Source organism: Anser cygnoides, chromosome 2 (genome assembly GCF_040182565.1).
Source record: "Anser cygnoides isolate HZ-2024a breed goose chromosome 2, Taihu_goose_T2T_genome, whole genome shotgun sequence".
Taxonomy (NCBI): Eukaryota; Metazoa; Chordata; class Aves; order Anseriformes; family Anatidae; genus Anser; species Anser cygnoides.
The window spans coordinates 6083604-6104735 of NC_089874.1; the positions used below are offsets into that span (position 1 = coordinate 6083604).

Here is a 21132-nt window from a genome sequence, read left to right on the forward strand (position 1 = left end):
AGAACTTTGTGGTCTTTAAGGGCTTTTTCCATTCAAAGCATAGAATCACAGAATTATTTGGATGAGACGTCCGTAACCTGAACATCTCCATCTGGTTGTGGCATGGCAGGGCTCCATTGCTGAGTGTATCTCCGTGTGTCCTGCAGGCTCTCTCCAGCCGTGTTGTTTGGGGCCATCTGAGGTGCTCAGGGCTATGGAGACATCCCCATGGGGCTGGTGGAGATGACTCGGGGCCTCAGGAAAGCCGTGCGCCTTTGAAGCAGCAGCAGGACGGGGAGGAATGTCCTCAGACATCCCTGGTGGCACTGACCCTCATGTTCGATCCCTTCAGTGAGCCCAGAGCTGTGTTTCACAGCATTTACAGCACTACCAAACAGCTCCGGGTGTCGTAGCCAGTCTTGTACCTCTCCAGAGCACCCTGCACGTGGTGGGACCACTCCAGAAGTAGCCACGGGTATCTGCTTTCTCTGCTCCACCTCAGGACGTGGGGTGCACCAATTTCCCAAAATCTAGTGGGTTTTAGCTGCGTCCTCACCACCCAGCTTTGACGACAAGGCTGGGAACATTATATATGAGCCTTATATTGCTGTGCCCAGCGGCGTTTGCCCTGTACTCTCGGATATTACCTCGCTGTCAAGCTCGGTACCTTCACGCAATAAAACCCACGGGGTTTTCCACGTGCTCCCAAGGTCGGATTTACAGCTTTGCTCAGGGTGCTCAGGACCAAGCCACTCCCACAAGGCTCTTGGAGACCGAGAGGGCAGGAGGGAAGCACGGTGTGCGTGCCGCCGGGCCGCCGCCACCCTCATACCCTGCGTCATAAATCAGGGCTGAGCAGCACAAGCTGTTCCCGTCACAGGAACCCGGAAAGAAAGGCTCTTCTTGGCACCGGGGCCGGGATAACGATCCTGAGCAGTCTCCAACACGTGGTTCTCCTGCTCCTGTGGCTGCGGCGTGATGTTTATCCTCCGGGCTGCTGCATGAGAAGGCATTAGAGGAACAAAGTTCAGAGCGGGCTGACAGCAGGTTTCCAACACCCGCAGCTGCTCCTTGGAGAGCAGGGACAGTTTGTGCAGCTGCAGGAAAAAGCAGGGAGAGCCCTTGTCTGCTGTCATATCGGGATATGAATGTTTGGGGTTGTGTCTATTAGCCACTTAAGCACCGCCGAGGAATAGCACCGAGCACGGAAAGCTGCTCATACATGTGGCTGAATTGTTAATGTGGTGCTGGAGTGCTTTCAGCCCAAGGAGCAGAACCGTCCTTGAGTCTGCTGGATGGAGGGTGATGAGAATTTGGGGCCCCCTGTGACATCCCTAAATCCATCCATGGACTGAGCATGCAGGGATAGACCTGACCCCAGGCATCAGGCACCCCAAAGCCAGCAGGGACTGCACGCCTCCACCTCCCAGCATCCAGGTGGGTTTTGGAAGCAGTGTGAGGGGCTCCAGTGAAAAAAAATAATACCCCAAGACCTCCGATCAGATACGGTCAGGGCGAGATCTCAGCCACCGTCTGGCTGCTGTCACTTGGCTCCTAGGTGAAATTCAAGAGCTGTCAGCCCATCTCTGAGCAAGTCTAATGGATTTAGGCTCCTTCAGGGAGAAGCTGAACTTGCCATCGTGGCAGAAATCACACGTGCTGTCTTAAAAGGAGCAAGAACCATTCAGTAATATTAAAGGGCAGGCAAGCTTCTTAGTTTGTTTGGCTTTTTTTTTTTTTTTTTCCGTGTCAGAGAGGAGAACTGCCAAACTACTGAGCACAGAGGAGGCATTGCCAAGGGCAGCCCGATAAAGCAGAGAGCTGTGGACGCAGCTGGGGCTCCAGCCCTTCTGCAAGCCTTGAAGAAACACTGCTGGTTTCGTTGTAGTTTGTGCTCGCCAAGGGGTTTAAGCAGGGCTTATCTGGTTGCCAATCAGACCTCTATGCAAGAGCAGCTAAAGCCAGCTCCCGGGTGTTTATCGGCGTGGCTGCGAGCAAACACAAAGGACAGAGTGCAAGGCTGTATCCATGCCATTTTATCACGCGCAGCCCACAAAACTTCTCTAGGAGCCGCTGAGAAGTGCGGCAAGGGTTCCTCCGGTTTGCCAATGCCCTCTAGTGGCTTTTGGCGAGCAGAAACAGCGCTCCCAAAGAGCTGGGATTTTGCAAAAATACCGCTTTGTCCCTTAGGAGAGGCAGGGCACGAGTGGGTTGAAACGGAAAAAGAGCGAAACCCAAATCCTGCATTCCCAAATGCTCGTCCTCATGCCCGAGGGAGAGGATGGTTGAGGGATGCCCCTAAAAGATGGTTTTGTAGCTCAACAAAAGACAAAAACTGCCTTCTTGTGCTTTCTTCTGCCTCCCTTCACCGACCCCACAGTTTGCCAACAGGAACATAGCTTTTATTTGGAAATCTGGTACGCTCCAGGTGGGCTTGCGCCGACCATCCACTGAGGGGTGAAGTCACACAGAAACAGGGGATCAAAGTCCCTGGGTGAAATCACTGATGTATTATTATGATCTCAGCCAAACCTGGCGAATAACCCAAGAAAGTGTGGAAGGGATGAGAAGAGGGTTGATGAGCAGGGGGATTTTGCTCCAGCTCTTCCCAGGTTAATGCACAAGTTGATCCTTCTCTAATAACCCCCGTTATTCTTCATGGTCTGGAAAACAAGAAAGAGGTGAATTCAGCAGAGAGCCAGAATACCTAGAAAAAATAAATAAATAATAATAACAACCTCAAAGGCAACAACTCTTTCCTTAGAGTTGTTTGCACCAAACGTAGCACCGCATATCCTGCTTTTAGACCTGCCCAGACCTCCCAGTTCGATTCCTAATGGTTTAATAAGTGGAAGGGTCCAGCTCCTCTGCAATGGCTCTCCTTGCCTTTAAGGGAGATGTGCCAGGGTTACTCACTGGTGTATATCCAGTCCGCATAGGCTGACACACGTGTGAAGACTGTCGGTTTCTTACAGGTGTTACAGTAGGGAATTAACCCACCACTGACCACCCGGTGGACTTGCCAGCGCCCGTCTTTGTAACAGCTGAGAGGGCCCCCGGAGTCCCCCTGGATCGAAGGAAGGAGGGGAACATATTCAGCCAAGTTGTTCAAACCACTTAGGAATGACAGGATTAGGATCGGAGCTGTCTTTGCTCCCCGGTCAGCCTGCATGCCATCTACAAGGACGCTGCAAAGCTCAGACCCGCTATTTATCACCTCAAACTGCACAAACACACAGAAATACACAATACACACCTCAGAAAGAGCTGTAACCCTAATTTCTCTGCCCCCAACACCACCATTGCAAATACAGTCATCGGCAGATAGTCCAGGGCACGCTGCATCACGTGCAGTCCTTCCCAGCTACAACGCCTGCACAGCAGCTCTTAAAAAATCAGCGCCCTCTCCAGCTACAAGGACCAGGGTCCTGTCCTAATTTTTACTCTGTCCTGCTTTTAATCTGTCCTGCTTTTAATTATGACAGTTTAGCAGAAAAATACGGTAAATATCTATAGACCTATAGTTATACTATACCTATAATTGTGCTACAAAAGCAGGAGGGACCCTTGGCACTCTTCCTTTGCCTTTACTTACCACTAACCAGCCCCCAGCTGGTAACGTAATGGATAATTATTAAGTAAAATGTCTCTTTCTGCAGGAAGCGATGCCATCTCAACAAAGCCATTGTTGTAGGCAGGAGAAGAGAGGTGCAGCAGGGCAATGTCTTTGCTGCAAGAGGATACGGGTAAAAGAGAGTTTACTGGAAATCCTGAATTAGTCATAGAGTGGGTCCGATGTCCTCGTGTGTGTTTTGTCACTTATACAGGTCTCTAGCCTATGGATGACGGCAAACACACAGCTTGCAAACTTCATGAATTGATCTTGAATTCCCATCTTGCAAGAGATGGCAATTAAGGATGTGAGGAATTAAGAGAGGAGGACATAGTAAAAATTGATCAAGGGCAAAATCTCTCCCCCAAAAAAGGTCCTACTCCTTTGGAGGCACCCAACCTCGGAGTGAATTGCAGTAGATTTTGGGTGGACAGACATCCCTGAATCTGCTGAGGCTTTACCTTTCCCTTGTCTTGGGCAAAAAAAGGCTGAGGTCATCCCAGGAGGCACCCTGCATCATCTCTAAGAGGGAAGATAATTTGGGAAACCTCCACTGCATCACCTCCCAGCCTCACCGAGGGCGGGAGTGAACATACACAGCACTGCTGGCAGGACAGGGTGCTAAGGAACATGCATCCCTTTGACAATATTGCAAATAATTACCCACTGCTGATGCTAGAGGGATCCCAGCCATCATGAATGAAGACCCTGTCCATACCAATGAAGTACTCAGTGCCATCTGCCTCCAAGAGATTGTGCTCACCATCCACAATCTAGGAATTTCTAATTAATCTAATTAATAATTAATAATTAGTTTCTAATTATTCTAATTAATCTAGACCGTCCACAATCTAGGAATTTTAAAGCACCTTCCACGGGAGGATTTTCAATGGGTTGCAGCAAACCAGCCTTATGAATTAGGAAAATGATGCCTGCAATTTGATGGTGAAGAAAGCGAAGGTGGGAAACGCGTGCTTCTTTCCTCCTTTCCATCTCCGTGCAGCTTTCTCAGGATGCAAACCCATTTGAAACACTCCCATTAATGCAAATGTGCCTCCTCTCATGTAAATCAGCAATCAGCTTGATTTCCACTCCCAGGAAGTCAGCAATTACATGCAAAATCAAGGTTAAAGCAATGAGAGCTTCCCGGTTCCCTTGATTAAGTGTGCAGCGAGATGTCCAGCTGTGCGAGGAAGGCACCAGTGGGGAACTCAGAGGATGAGAAGGATCTGGCACCTGTCTGCAGCAAGACTGAGGAACAGGACAAGAGTTTTGATGCTTTTTATCCCACTCACATGCTGAGGCAATGGGCTGCGGTCATCACCCAGGTGCTGCTGCTGAGGGTTCCACCACAGACGTGACTGTAATAATCTGGGGAACCAGCACAGGCGATCTGGCATTGATCTTCAGGCATTGAAGGACAAAATATTTTGCACCCGGGCCATGCAGAAATGGTGGGTGTCGCTTCAAACAGTGGAATGGCTTCGTAAAAGAAACCTGACAAACAGACCCTGGAGCCTGAAGCAAGCCCACCATCTGCTGGCTGCTCCAGGCTGAATGGCAAGCAAGGAGCAACGTGCAAGGACTTGTGTGAATTAAGATATTAAGTTGTTGGGTTGTTTTGTTTTGTTTTGCCATTTATGGAGCCACAAAAGACCACTGGTAGCATCTGAGTATGAGAAAAGCTGGCCATCTCTGTACACATTTTAATTAGAGGTTTTTCTTTCATATGGACAAGCAGCAGATATCCACATTTTCTTCTACAAATTTTTATCCATATTATCCCAGATCTTTTTATTTATTTATTTATTTACATGGTGCAAATCATCTTCTACATTAGCTGGCTTTGCTCATAGTTGCGTTAAGGCATTGTAGGTAGTTGAAATATGCCCACAAAGGGTCATAAATTGGCTTAACCAAACTGATCTCAAAGGAGTGGGATATTGTGGTTAAGCCAATGTTGGCCATGTCACGTCCTTTCACTGCAAGCAAATCCTGCTTGCTCCTTAAGTGGAAAGGTTATAAAAGCACAGAATTGCTTTGATGAGTGCCACTATTAAATTGTCACCAGCAGGTTTTACCTTGTGTGGACTAGGAGTTTCATCTAGGCTTGGTGGTGGCAAGATAAAGCACATCTTCCCAAGTGGGGACAAAGCACGGAGTAAACAAAAGTGCTGGAAGTGAGCTACCGGTCCTGCTGGCAGGGTGGAAATCCAGAATAAAATCTGCTCATGAATCCGCGGTGCCAGGTTGTCAGTCAAGCTAGCAGAATTAAAACCATACATCTTTTCCCCTATCTTGAAAAACTCTCCCATAAATAAGAAAACAGGCGAAAGCAAAAAGCAGCAAAAATGTATTTCTGGAGTCAGCAGCAATGACTGCTGCAACTGCTAAGATCTACTAAGAAAGTAGCCTTTTAAATCCATTGTGCCAATGAAAATTATCATTAATAAACAAAAATCCACCCTTGGAAAGAGCACCCAAGTCCAAACAAAGCTCTAATTTGCCATTTGGCTCTGTGCACCAAACCCAGCAGGTCTGTTTTTGTAAATGCCCAGCTCTGAACCACCTCAAGCAAAGACCATGGGTGAGAGGATGCTGACCAGTTCCGTGTCTGGGCTTTGGTTTCTTGTTCATCTCTTGGCTGTCTTCAAATGTGAAGTTGTAACCATGCCTTGACTTGGATGTAGGTGAATATAACAAACACTACAACTTTTTGAATTTGCTGTCATTTTCTCACTGCTTTTTTTAGGTATAAAGCTTTATTTTCAAGTATAAGACACCATCACTACCTGCCACTTCCAGCTGTTTGGTGGGGCTTTGTGCCTCCAATTACTCACTCTGTTAGCACCTCCTTGTGAAGAGCATCTCCTGGGGGACTTCCAGAATTGCCCCTAAACAGACCAAAAAATAAAAATTAAAAAAAAAAAGCATTTTTTCCTGTGTATTCCTAATGAGTGTCAGGCTTCTCAAGTGAGAAACTTGTGCTGCACAGGGCTAAGCAGGTCTGAAAGACCAAGTGATTTTTCCTGGAACAGAACAAATGGTGGTTAAAGATGCTGACACCAAGGGATGTCATTTTTTTTCCTCCATGTTTTTTTTCCAAGTCCAAAGAAGACTGCAAAAGCCAGAGGGATTTCGCTGCACTTTGCAATCCCCTTTCAACCCCAGACCCCCAAACACAAAAGGAGGTCATAAGAACTGAAGAAAAAATTTGTTTTGGAACATCCCCAAAGCTCAGACTAGTACCTGGTGACACTGAAATCACTATCCGTCCTGGAGGCTGTCTCTAAAGCCTCCATGGTTGAAAAACACTGTGAGCAGTCTTCTCTACCTTTTATGACAAAGCTGTTGTATAAAGTTAAATTGACTTCTGTTTCCAGAAGTCCCTGCAACCCAGCCAAATTGCCAGGAGATCGAGCATGTTCCTACCAACCTAAATCCCCTTCCTTTGGGGGTAGGTTTCCCTTGCCTCACAGAACTATCAGCTCTCCTTCGCTCAATAGAGAAAAACCCTTTCAGTCAGAGTAACTGTGTCCACATTAGTGGTTTTTTTGCGTGCTGGGATGGTAACTGCGGAGAAAAACCAGACATGCTGTAATCTGCACTACTTAGAGGTTGTGAGGTTCACCCTTTCCCAGCTCAAATAACCCCATTACAACTTACCCAGACAACTAAGACGAACCAGATACTGAAGCATCTTGAGTGAAGTGGTAGCAATACTCCGAGCAAATTCTTTTTCTACTAGCATATCTGCTAAGAAGCTGTGTCTAAATTTGTGATTAAGGTAACTGAGCACAGAACTCATTAAACTGATCCAAAATGTTCTCATATATGGGGAAAAAAATAAAAAGGTGTAAGAACCTGTTTAAGGTACAGCCCAAGGTTATCCAAACACCTCCACACTGCACAGTTCCCACAGGGCCACAAAGCAGATAAAAACCGATAAATTTGGAGTGCTCTCAGATCAAGTCAAAAACAAAACAATGCGAACCCAGGCAAAGCCAGCAGTTTGCTAGTGATTGTTGATGCACAAGTTGCATCCCCTTCTTAGAAATTTATCCGCCTGCCCAGCTGCCTGCTACTCCGTGTAACATGAACTGATCTTTGTCAGCTAGATAATAAAAGCATTAGCAAACAGGGAGGGTGGTTCAGCTTTGGCTGGACGTGTCGATCCAACCTTGGCTGGACATGCTGATCCCTTTTCTGGGATCCTTTTCTCTTCCCTCCTCCCCGCTGAATGCGTTTCCCTCTGCCTGCCCCCAAATGCTGGCTCTCAGCAGCAAAACGGGAGGCGGAGAGCTGGGCTATGTATGCCCCGATGGTAAAAAAGGGTAAGGAGAGAAATGTTGTGGCTGGCAGAGACTGGGATGTGGACAGAGGCTGGGAGAGGCGGCAGGCACTGGTGCTGTGACCTGCACCCCATCTTTGAGAGAAACTCTGACCGAGCTCTTCAGAAGAACATGTAGAAACCTTCATGACGGATAACCTTGGTCTACAGGATGTATGTTTTCCTTTTTAAAGTCCCTATGAACTGCAATCCCTATAATCATTTCATACCATGGAGTATGATGATTTATTTCTCTTTAATGGCTTAAGTCAAGGTAAAGCATGATGTTGTCTTCACAGGAAAAAAAAACAACATATATATATATATTTATATACATATATATTATACATATTATATATATTATATATATGATATTTATAATACATATTATATATGTTTACATATATATTATATATATATATTTGCAGACAACTTAAAATCTTCTGTCCGAAGTGATTAACAAATCGGAGTCAGAACCTTCTCTTTCCCAATTCTATCACCTGTTGGGACCATTCAGTTCTGATTTTATAAAACACATTGTGTTTACACTTCTGCTTCAGAAGTCAGTGAAATCTCAGAACAGCCCTTCTCAGAAGATTGTAATTTAACAAAATACCTCAAACTTTTATCTGTTAGAAGGCATCATCCAGGAATGATCCAATCTCATATTAGGTATGTCTTGGAGCCTCCTCAGTTAACATTCATCCAGTCATTTTCCTGACATCGAGACTAAAGCTGAATCACTCTAAGCAGTTGCTGGCATGTGTAAGGCATCTATGTAGGAACACAGCAGATGCACAGGTTCTTCAGCTAAACAAAAATATGTTCCTGCCTAGTCAGGAAGAAAACAAAGAATCCCTGTAACTGGTGGAAACCCAGAGACTTGTTTCCATGATAAGGCGAAATCCTCTTTGGGACACACAGACCATCAAGGGACAGGCAGTAAACCTCAAAACCTCACCTTGAACTTGAGCTGCAGCCAGAGATCAGTTGTCAGCTTGAGAAACAGCTGGCGTAATCCCATGTGCAGCACAACCCTTCATTTTCTCTCCGGGCCAATTTCACCCAACTTTTTACTGAGGAGTCTGTTTTAAAAGTAGGTTCAGTAAGCATTGACCTCAGCAGGTTTGGGGCTAGACATAATCAACTGAAAAAGAGAGTTAAGGAAATGAACTAGGAAGGATAGCAAGGCTCATCCATACAGTTATGCTGATGGGATCCACCTCCCACGGGATGGATTTGGTAGGACCAGGACTTTCTCCACGTCATTCCACCAGTCCTCTTTAACAAGCCCTTTCTATTTTGCTGGAAGCCATTAAAAGTTCATTGTGATATTTCAGCAGCGAGATCTTTTTTAAGTCACTGATCACTTTTTCCCTTTACATCATAGATCATTTTTAGCTTCCAGTTAGTTTTGGCCAGAGTCAGCGAGTGGCCTCCTCGCCAAGCAGTCTCTTCGCTCACTTTCACTACATTCATCTTCCTCCTTAGACCTGGCCAACTCTCTTATTTTCTATTGCTAATTTGTTATTCCAAAGATTTTGTGTGTTCCCTACGTACAATTTTGTTGAAGAACATTGTTGTCTGTTTATTCTCCTTTTGGACCTCGTGCCATTTAGCTTGAGTAATTGTTTGTCCGTAATCTGTGCTCTACAGCAATGCACATGGCATCGTACTCGTTTTGCAGCTGAGTGGCTTTGATGTTGGGCTGTGTCGTAATGCCCAAAGGAGAAATAAATTACGCCAAGGATGATGAATTACAGCTGTTTTCTGAATTCCTCCACTTCAGACATTGTTTTAGTGCAGAGCTCCGGAGGGACTGTCTGTGTTTTGCTCTGTGCTTTACACATATGCTTGGTGAAAGAGGTGAACCTACAGGTCATATGTGAACGGGGAGATGGGAGACTGAGCACTGGGACTGGGAAGCTGTACAAGCATTTTCCAAGAGTGAAAAACCTTCAATTTATAACTTTAGACTTTAATTGTAAGGGAACGAAATGAAAACAAACATGGTGATTGGAGTTAATGGCAATGAGGAAGCTGATTAGTTTTTGATACCACAGCAGTACCATAGAGCTCCAATTAATTACAAAACTTGGCTTGAGATACCAAAGTCTAGAGCTGCCATCCAAAATGCCACATTTTGCCTACTGTTAGATCTCAGAGGCAGGGGCTATGAATTTTGCTTCAGAACATGCTCAGTCCTGGTTTCAGAGTGCAGGATTGTTGCTCTCGGAAGGACCATCTGAAGCCAGGGCCACCTCAGGGTTTCTCACAAGTGTAGACAAAATGAATGTGCTCCACATCCCCACCAGTAAATAAAATGGACCATCTTTCATACCACAAAGCCAACTCAGGTGGCCCTGTTTGTGTCCACAAGGCAAAACTCTTCCGCATTATAGAAAAAAAGAGGTCTCATCATGCTGCCAATGGAGCGTGGTCTGTCATCTATATCAGCCTTCCAAACCATGCGTGTGAGGTGCATGGGTTGGTGCAAACTGGTGCTACGCTAGACTGTGCTAACATTGATTAAAACTCTACTGTGCTAACGTGCTAACGTTCACTGTACAGACAAAAGGAGGACAATGCCTGGGCTGATGCTCTAGCATTAGTTATTTAATCAGTATACAGACTTTTTGTCCCTGTTCTCAGAGCATCAGAACTAAATATTTTGATGACCACAACATTTTGTGGGTGAGTACATTATTTTATGAATGATGGTAAGGATAAGGGAAGTTGCGAGAGATAGGGTGGCTGGTGGGAAAAGATTCCAGGACTGGAAGAGCAGATAATAAGCTCTGAGTGGAGTTGATGGGGTCTATTGGAAGCTACTGAGCACAAAAATGAGGGCACAGTCATCTTTCGGGGTGGCCCTAAAGCACAAAATGACCTCCAGACATCAAGAAGGTTTATTGCACGTGTTTAATGTGCAGTTTTGTTTATTCTGCTCTTCAACTCTTTTCCTAAGCTTCTGCTATCAGCCATTGTCACTAGGATATTGGCTAGATGGACCTTTGGACCCTATATATATCCTTATTTATGGAGTGATGAGAATTAGAAGAAAAGTTAAAGGAGTTCTGAGGGTGTGACAAGGTTCCAAGGAGTTAAAGCTCTACCCTGAAGCTTAGTGTGAAAGCTGTGCTTTTTGGTGCTGAATCTTTGGTGGAGAGAAGAACCTGTTTAAAGGCATCTTCAGCAGCATTCTTATGCAGTAAGTCTAGGTTTTCAGTAGTTATTATGTGCACTTTGAGTGTTTTACCTCATACAAGAAATCCACTTTTTTTTTTTTTTTTTCTGGGGTAGTTTTATTCTGGCTGACTGAACTGTAGTGCCTAAATTTCACCAGGTAAGTGGAGTAACAGGCAGCTGGGAGGGGAGAGAAGACATCCGAAGGAAATGACCTTCCCTGTTCTGGAGACATTTTCTTCACCATGTCTCCAGAAATTAAAGACATTTATGTTTGCAGTGCAAATTCTTTCTTCTTTACAGCAGCGATTCAACATGACATCTCTACTCAGGATAGTATTAAGCACACTGTTAACTCAAGTATGTGCTAATATAAAGCACATGCTGCTCTTCTCAACAGAGATGATTTTAAATGTATTAAAATAGGAGTTGAGAAGATTCCTTCAAAATGCAAGATTTAAAAAGGCAACACACACAGTGTGTTTTTCATTATTATTTCTCTGTATTCCTTTTCTTCCATACCTGAATTTGAGTTAATCAACATATTGATAAGCTCATAAATAGTCCTGTCATATCATCTTTTGGCAACAAGTTAGGATAACATGACTGGAAAGCCTTTTGTTACCTAAGTAAAAAAGTCTTTGGGTACACTGTCTTGATGTTTGATAAAAGCTTGATCTACTGTCCTGTTCTTAAAAAATATACTACAGTGGCCTTAATCATTGATAAATGAGGATAAAGGGACACATTATCTTATATTTTCTGTTTTTATTAGTACATGGTGAAGCCTTTATTTCAGTAAGAGTACTGTGCATTATTGAGCTGTAAAAAAAGTATGCACAGCTAATTTGTCGTACCACACTATTTATCTCTGTACCAGGGAGAAAATCTTTGAAGATTTTGTTGTTGTTGTTATTTTTATTTATTTGTTTGTTTTTTACCTATAATACATATGATTTAAAATAAATCCTTACCTAGAAGGAAAAATAAAATAAAGAAATTAGAAAACTTTACATTTCAGCAATGGAAATCATAAAATGACATGAGGTAATGCCTGCACATTCACTTTAATGTTAAAAATATTTGTTAATAAAATATAATAAAATAATTTGTTAATAAAAATAATTGACGCTTAATATTGCTTGCTGGTAAAGGAGAACCTTGCAGTACTTTATTTATTGATATTATAGTGGTAATATTTTCTGTTATTATCTCTGGTCAATGGATCTTTATCATGGAGAACTTTGGGATATTCCCAAGCACCACAGACTTTGAGTTGGGATGAAACTTCCAACAGAGCAAGGAGGTAACCATTTTTATTAACTTGAGTAGTAAAGATCATTTGAGAGGCATTCTGATACATCCCTTCTCCGTGTTTGCCACTGATAAAAAAATTCCAGGCTTTCTACAATAGTGACATGATCAAGTGATGAAGTGATTGGGTGAGTTGGTATACTGACCAGCTCCAGGCTCTGCATCTTCAGTATGTGAAGCTCAGGAATGTAGTCTTAATCCAAACAATAGCAGGGATGGCTAAATCCACCAGAGTAGAAAAAACACTTCCATAAGTTATAAACAGTCTGTCAGGAAAGCTGTGGTTATGTGGCAATTGAGGAGCCCCTGTCCAAGAGGATTTAGACCAATCTGAATCATATTGCTGATAGCTCCTTGGCTCCAGTCACTGTTCTTTCTAGCTTTCTGAAAGTATCTCAGAGTTGGATTAGCACATCCCATGTGCCTATTTGAAAAGAATAGAGGATAATCAATCTTCTCAACATGAAGTTACCATACTTACTTATAAAAGCACTAAGAGAAAGGATAGTCTTCTTGGAAAATTTTGAAATGTTCACAGTCAGCATACTTCCACATGCAAATCTATAAACAATAGGAAGTGTATGAATTTCTTTAGGTAGATATTTAACTTTACGATGTATTGATGGACATAGAGGTGTTCTTACACATATGGCATCCACTCATTTATAGCTACAGAGTTCCTACAGTTTTACAGACCACATTCTTGCCAGTCCTGATGCATACATTAATGCAAACTCAACCATTTAAAGAAGACACAAGCCAGGTCCCAACCTCGTAAACTGTTAAGGAAGGAGGAAGCTAGCCTTGGAGGAGAACAAGTTTGTCTGTTTGCTTTTCTCACTGTACCACAACTCTTGCACTGAATCATGACTGCTTAAGTACCTAGCTTCTGCTCACAGGCTTAGACAGAGTGCTTCTGCAGTTAATCGAGTACATTAGCTTAGGTGCTGAATCACTTTCAACTCCACCAATGGTTGCTGGAAACTTGCCAATTCAAATCCCCCTCTGGAAGACAGATGCTCACATTTCTCCACGCTTCTATCTGAAATGTCAAAGTTGATGCTCTTAATCTCACCCCAAAACGCTAGCAAGATCAACAGCTTTTCTAAATGCTCAGTGCTCCCTTTGTGAGATAGTGAACAAGAGAATAGGTTGGTCATGACAAATGTTAACTATGTTGCTTAGCACAATACACAGAGATACACCTATACTATGGTGACGATGACAAATAAAATAACAAGGAGCATTATTCAAAAAGAGCAGCATTTCCTTTAACAACTGCAGCCTGGAAGGAATCACTTGCAGCAACTGGCAAGGATAATTTATAATTAGAGCAGCATACAGCATTAGGGCATTGGCTCATGTGCTCTCCGGTTACAGGTACTTAACATCACACAAAACTGATGAGTTGGGCCAGTTCCATCAGCTGTGCCAAGGGTAATGTTACATACATGGCTGGGCTGTTCTAACAGCTTGTTGCTACAAAAAAATGTGCCTTGTTATCACTCCACTCCTGGCAACAAGGTCCTGAGCTGCCTTGAGTCAGCTCTGGGACCTTTCATCTCACACGGTAAAATGATTTGATTCACTAACCCAGGGAAAATTTATTTGCATTTTTGCTCTGTCATTGTAGAAAGCCGAATCAGGCAGGTATGGCACTGGATGGTTTTCAGCGCCTATGTAAAGAAGCAGGTAGACCACATGGCAAGACGCAAGGCAGGAGGAAGAGCAGGACCGTCCCACTTCAGCACAGCCAGTTCTTGAAGGGCTTGGTTCTCTATCATGTAGTTAGACATCAATGTACAGAAATAAAAGAAAAATTGGACTTTTACATAATAAACTTTTTTTCATTCAGTGCTGCAAAGACAATCCAGTGCAGGTTGAAAGATCTGTGCGATATATTCGCTATTGTGTCTTCACATATTTAAAGCATCCCAGTCACTTATGCCTTCAGAGATCTACTCTCAGCAACCAAGTTGTAAAGACATCAATAAATACATAAGTTAAACAGATTCCAGTTATGAATAATTTGGGCTTGTGGATCCTGCATTACACATCAAAAACAAACAAAAAAACAACCAGCTTTTTGTTATCAGATTGATTATAGTCCAGATTAGTTTTGTTTCATTGTATTTTGATATTATCACTTACAGCAACATGTTAGATGTGGAACCCTACTATTATAATCTTTTATTTTAAAACCAAACACCAGAAAGATCTAAAGTCAAAGAGACACTAAGAACTACTTTGGTTTATATATATGACCTGAAAGCAGGTAAAAAAACCTAAATTTGTAGAATACAATGATCAACAGTTTAGAAAATATTCTGAGATCCCCAAAATAAAAAGAGGCTTTTTCAAGTATATTACAGGACTTATTTGAATTCTCTTACAGACTACATTATAGGAGAACATCTCAGGTAGAAACCTGGCTCACTGAAATAATTTAAGCCAGATCTGACAATTTTTTTTCAGACAGAGGAGTACTTACAATTAAAGCTCTTAAGTAAGCATCTGAAATTGATATATTCAAATTAACAGGCTTCTCTTCTATTTGGAGCACCGTATTTCACTATATGTATGGCTTTCTCCATCTCCATGTTCCAACACTTTCTCCTCCTTCCAAAAAATGTTGTCCTATTAAGAAGTTTGTATTTTTACCAGCTCTAACTTATATAAGCAAATCTGAAATCCCTAGATTTGTTTTTGTGCACATGAAGAAATAGCTCGATTCATTTAAAAAAGCAAGCCTTAAAGTGGTCAAATAATCTGCAGAGAGGTTCTGAGGCACTGCTCTGAAAGTCTGAAATGCACAAGTATTACTTTGCATGCCTCAACAGTCCTTTGCTGTAGTTACATTCCAGTTCCAAAATTAATAGAGCGGATTGTTTGTTTCTTCACCATTTCAAAGAAAAATGCAGTTTTATCAAGGTTATCACTTCTCAGCAAATCAGCTATTTTCCAGGGCTGAAAAGTTATCTATAAATTAAAAGCAACAAAGTACATTTTATCTCAACATTACAATAACTCAGATGCTTCCAAATCTTGCAAAACTTAAACGCTGACTTAAATTATGCAGTACTTTGTTGTGTTTTGGAGGCTGTAACTAATGAGATACAGCAATACTGCTTATCTCTTGGCAGGAGGCTAAGGCTCATAAAGTAAAAAAAAAATAAGTAATGGCAGAGTCACAGGGCCAAAGAGAATTCAGATATTGCCAAGATTTTCAGCTTCTTGGAAGAGAAAGCTCTTTTAAAATATTTCAAATCTATTCATTTCTACTTGTGACACTAAAGAAAATCTTGAAAATACTGACTTCCACTGAGAATTACAATTTTGTAAATGAAATTAAGAAAATAGATTTGCATATTCTTACTTATGAGTTAAAAAAAAAAAAAAAACACTTTTGAGTGGAAACCCAAACAAATACACAGACTTCAAGACTACAGAATGTTACATACCTGGTGATTTTTCTAAAACATTCTGGTAAAGGTTTATTGCTTGTTTATTGCTTCTATTTCCTGAACATGAGATCTGACACTAGACAAAAACCTGTAAAAAAAGGGTGTACAAATAAAGAGTTCTACATATGAACAGGTACTGCACAGTATTAAAAGTTTGGTTATTTTAGACATTATCATAAAAGCACTAATGATTACACTACCATGAAGCATGTGGGATATCTCCACTTTTTAGGAAGAGAAGCCTCTTTTTCATCAGGCCTCCCTCTTTTTCTATGACTTTTTCTGTAAAAACTTCAGGGCTGCAAACCTATCATGACAGCAATTTCATTATTAGTAGTTTTATGTAACAATAGTACGCTGGTGTGTAGGCAGGGAAATACTGGATCTTGACATCAATGATTAAATAATATCAGTTCGTACCATTGTTGTACCTTGACTGCACTTGTCGTCTTGGCACTGATGCTCACATGATCAAGCTCTTCTTCCAAAAAAAAAACCACAACAATTTCAGTACTATCTGATAAAATAAGAAATAACTAAAAATAAACACATATAGATAAACATTTTAATAAGTATCAAGAGCCTCTTATTTTCTCTCTACTGAGCTCTACCATAGAAGACAGAGTAGCTCAGTTTTTTCCAAGACAGTTCCCATCTACCTTTATAATTACACCAAAGACAGATTACCCCACTAGAACAGCTATCTCAGTACGTAAGGAATTATGAATATTCATCAAACAAGATTCTTTACTGATTTTTTTCATGTGAATCACTAAATATCTGAAATGGCAGGGCTAAAATTATTTCCATTAGGAATAAACAACTAGAAGGAACATGGAGGAAATCAAGTACAAAAAATAAGAAGATGGCCAAAAATCAGCGTAATCTTGGAAAATGTTAATAGCAGTTCCATTTATATGAAGTGACATGTGCTTATTAGACATTAAAGCTTGTAATATGTTCCATATCATTAGCTGCCAGTAAAAGCATAGATGGAATTCATATCTAATTCAGTGCTATTTTCTGCCATTTAGTGGACCTGAGAAGCAAGCATTCCCAAATGTAAATGGGAGTTTTTCCAAACCCATATTTTATGGGCTTTAAAACCTAAGTTTACTGCTCATAGAAAACCATACCCGAGCAATTTTCTTTGTTTTGTGACCTGATATTTACATTTGAGTTATGCTACTGTCTTCTGGTGATTTACTTTATTACACATAGTTTAGAAATATTTCTCAATTTTATACATTTTATTGGGTGGATAAATAAGCACAAAACTGGCTAACATGACTGTATTTCGTTTTTGTATTCATGTTCCTTTTTGGATCATATTCCATTCAAGTGCAAGCAATATGATTTAAGAATTCACCTATGACAATTCTTTGGTGTCCAAAAATCAATAAATATTTTCTTGTTTACATTTTTGTGGACATGACACTAACAACAATTTCACTTACTTTGTAAGTGAAGTAAGTAACAGATATTATGAATAAGATGTTGACTAAGATTTTTAAAAAGACTTTCTTTACTAGCTGTTGTATATGTTAACACATTTTTATAGATCCCAGTAGTTTGTACATAGTTCTTCCGACCCACATAGTGCTCATCAGACTGGATGTTAATCACTGCTGCCACCTGCTTCTGAGAAGAAGTTGAACCTGGCTGCTCCACAGAGATGCACTTCAGTGTTCTCTGATGCAATTCAAAAGCATGTAGAAATGAAGAAGAGCGTAAGAGAGATTCATGAAACTGAAATATTAATTGCAACAATTTCTGGTAATTTTTCAGAGCAGTTCCTTTTGCGTCTGTCTATTTTCTGGGCATCCACCTGAGGAGTGGGCACCTGCCTTCTCATCACCTTTTCTTGCTCCAAAACAGAGAACTCAATTCAAGCCTCCTAGCACCAGATTTATGTCCAAACACCAGACTACCGGTATTGTAAGATCAATCTCTTTCAGTCATTCCCCACTGATGCTGTTCCATTTTGCATAACTAACATATTAACATAGTAGGGATGCAAACTTTACTTGTGCTCTCTGGGGAGAGCATGGCCATTGAACTATAGTGTCTATATATTTTTTTTCTTCCCAGCATATTTCTCATATTATGAGGTTTTGGTACAAAATTTCCTTAAAGTCATGAAGGTCAAGAAGGTGATTGAGATTGGCCAGTATGGATTTACAAAGGGCAAATTGCGCCTGACCAACCCAATGCCTTCCAGAGTGAGATGACTGGCTGGTTCGGAGGATAGCAGTGGATGTTGTTTGTACATCTTGATCAGAGAAAAATTGTTGATGCAAGAACTGGATGACTAGATAATAAAGTGGATGGGTGGATTGCCAGGTCCCACTTGTGGCAATACTGGTGGCATGCCTCAGGTCACTACAGTTCAATATGCTTATTCATGATCTAGGTGATGGATTAGAGTGCACTCACACTATATTTGCAGGTATTACCCAACTAGGGGGAGTGGTTGATATGCTGGAGGACAAGATTACTCTTCAGAGAGACCTGGGCAGGCTGGAAATGGGCTGGCAGAAACTTCACGATGTTCAGCAAAGTCAAATTAAAAGTCCTGCCTCAGGAATGGAATAACCATGTGCAACTGTGCAGGCTGGGGGGCACCTTGTACAAAAGGGTCTTGGAGTACCAGTGAACAACAAATTGCACAGTGAACCCTTGCATCAAATAAAGACTAACACGTTGGGCTGAATTAGCAAGAGTGTAGCCAGCAGGTCAAGGGACGTAATTTCCCCCTCTATTCGGCAGCTGTTAGGCTGCATTCCTGGAGCAGCATGTCCAGTTTTATTTTCCCCAATACAAGAGAGACACTCACATACCAGAACAAGTCCTGCAAAGGACCACCAGAGTAGGGGACTGGAACCTAGGGTTAATCAGCTCGCCTGGTAGTATAAAGCCACACTGCACCAGCAGAATACTTCTTCAGGCTCAATTGGAAGTTACTTAGTCACTTAAACACAGGCTTACACAGCCATTTTAAAAGCCCCAGAATATCTGACATATCCTCTCTGGGCTGGCATAGGGCCAAAGGGAGACCTATTCGCCCCTGAAGCTTTGAGGTTTAATCCAAACGCTATCCAAGTTATGTCAATTTGCTCATGACTTCATTACTGCTTGACTGCTACCAACGTGGTTAGCCTGCCGGGCTCCTCCACCACCCGGTACAGTGTAAAGGCTGGAACATTTCCAAGACCTCTGTTTGCATGGGGCACACCTTTGCCTACCAGTCCGAGCAGTTTTGATAGCACCGGCATGCTGGTACAGTAACTGAGCAAATATATAAATTGCTTAGTCTTTGCAAGTCTCAGTAATATGACAAAAAAAAAGTCTATTAAACATGTGTTATTCTGTACTGCTATACTGAACTGAGCTTCATTCTAGAGCTTTGGAAATACCCAAACTTTCTTTAACAGTGAACATCAATGTGTTATTTGTATTGAATACAATTTCTCTCTTGTGAATACAGAGGGAGCTGGAAACACACCAGCACAACAAAATCAACAAAACTGGATACAACTGAACCATTTTCACTGCCTGGTGACTTTTATATGTAGAAATATCCTTATATATGTAGAAATATCCTTATATATGCTTCTCCAAGATTGCAAGGTTCAATCCTTTGCAAGTCCTGTCCTTTTATCGAGGTGATAATCATTCAAAGTTTTTATGTATGTTGTACATAAGAAAACTCTGTCTTAACATTGTCATGGAGACAACTGCACTCACAATTCCTGTTCATGAGCATCCTGCCCGTGTCCTCAAAGAGGTACAAACAAATATGACTGAAGATCTGGGCAGATTTATTATCTACCAGTGAAGTGGATAATCTTGGCTGGTATATAATCACTGGGGACCAAACTCAGTTGCTCACACAGAGGGACCTAGTGTCCCTGGAGATCCCCTGAGGTATCTGAAGAGAGGGCTTGCCTCCCCCTTCCCGTGGGAGCTGCTGTTAAGCTGAGGCCTCACTACCAGCCCCCTGAGCCATGCTGCGGCACCACAGCAGCTAGGCCTGGGCCCAGTCTCAGATGGCGGCCCTGATCTGGATTTCTTGGCTTGTCTTCTTGCTTGAGCTCAGACCCGCCCCTTCATACTGTCATACTGGACTGCGTCTGACCCCGATCACTGCCCTTGGGCTCAGTCCTGCCTCTAGCTTGCCGCTCTCCATCCCAGCTCCTTTCCGCTGAGCTCACTGCTAACGCTGCCCTGCACCATGCTCAGTAGGGCCAATGGAGTCTAATGGAGTTTAAACCAGTCTGACCTACTAGATAGTCTTCCTCTAAGTTTTGAATGATGGATTCCTGTGATCTGTCCTCAGTAATGCTTAGTTTATATTCTGAACCATTTTGGCCAAAGCATCACTGCTTGTTTAGGTTCAACTTCTTTGATCATCTCAAAATTTGTAATAGGTGTACTATTATACAAATACTTTGCATTGATAATTACCAAAGAATTATTTTTTCATGAACATTTTTCATCGTTCTTCATTCTTCTAATTAATTAATCACATTCACAGAGTTTCCTCTGAATTGCAGGCTTGCTTCTGAAGCTTACTGGGTTCAGATGGTTAACATCAGGAAGTGTTCACTCCTTTGAAACATCACCTGTAGAATTTCTGATAAGTTCTACAGAAAACAGTTCTGAAAGAAGCCAAAGATCTTTATTGATACTACACAATTCTTCTGTCACATTGAACAATAACTTGTACAATGTGCAGGGAAAATAACTGTAAGGGCTACACCCTAGAAGTGCCTGTTTTCTCCACTGATTCAAAAAAAGGAACCTATGACTAACTCAGCTGCAGCTTTGTATACTATATCAACATATCTAAGCGTATTTTAGAATAGTCAGCACACATTTCACCTATCAACGTTCATTTAGATAGGGAACTTTAGAAAAGACCAATTCTGCAAGCAAGTTGTAATTGTTAAACACACAAAGAGCTTTGAAAAATAAGCACTTAACGTTTACAATACTCTGCAGAATCTGTCAGTTACATGTCACATTGTTTTAGTTTCATTACCCTGAAAGACAAATTACGTTTCTTTCAAAATTCAACTTCTGCAAAAGCAAAGACCTCATATAGATTTCATTGTGTGAAAATGCCATAACTGCATTATTTCAAGTAGCTCAAAACTTTGTAAAAATGAGAATATATTTCTAATGACTTGCCAATTGTCATGTTTTTAACTTCACATTGCCAGCTAGCTGTTTTATATCATGCA

The 21132-nt window shown here is 41.8% G+C and overlaps 1 long non-coding RNA gene across 1 annotated transcript; it reads right to left on the bottom strand.

Moving 5' to 3' along the window:
- Window positions 1–5213: 5213 nt before the first annotated feature.
- On the bottom strand, window positions 5214–9956 carry LOC125182627 (uncharacterized). The gene is made up of 3 exons (XR_007162755.2): window positions 8884–9956; window positions 8539–8754; window positions 5214–6486 (listed from the first exon to the last, which is right to left on the bottom strand). It is a non-coding gene; the product is annotated as an uncharacterized lncRNA (long non-coding RNA).
- Window positions 9957–21132: the final 11176 nt, after the last annotated feature.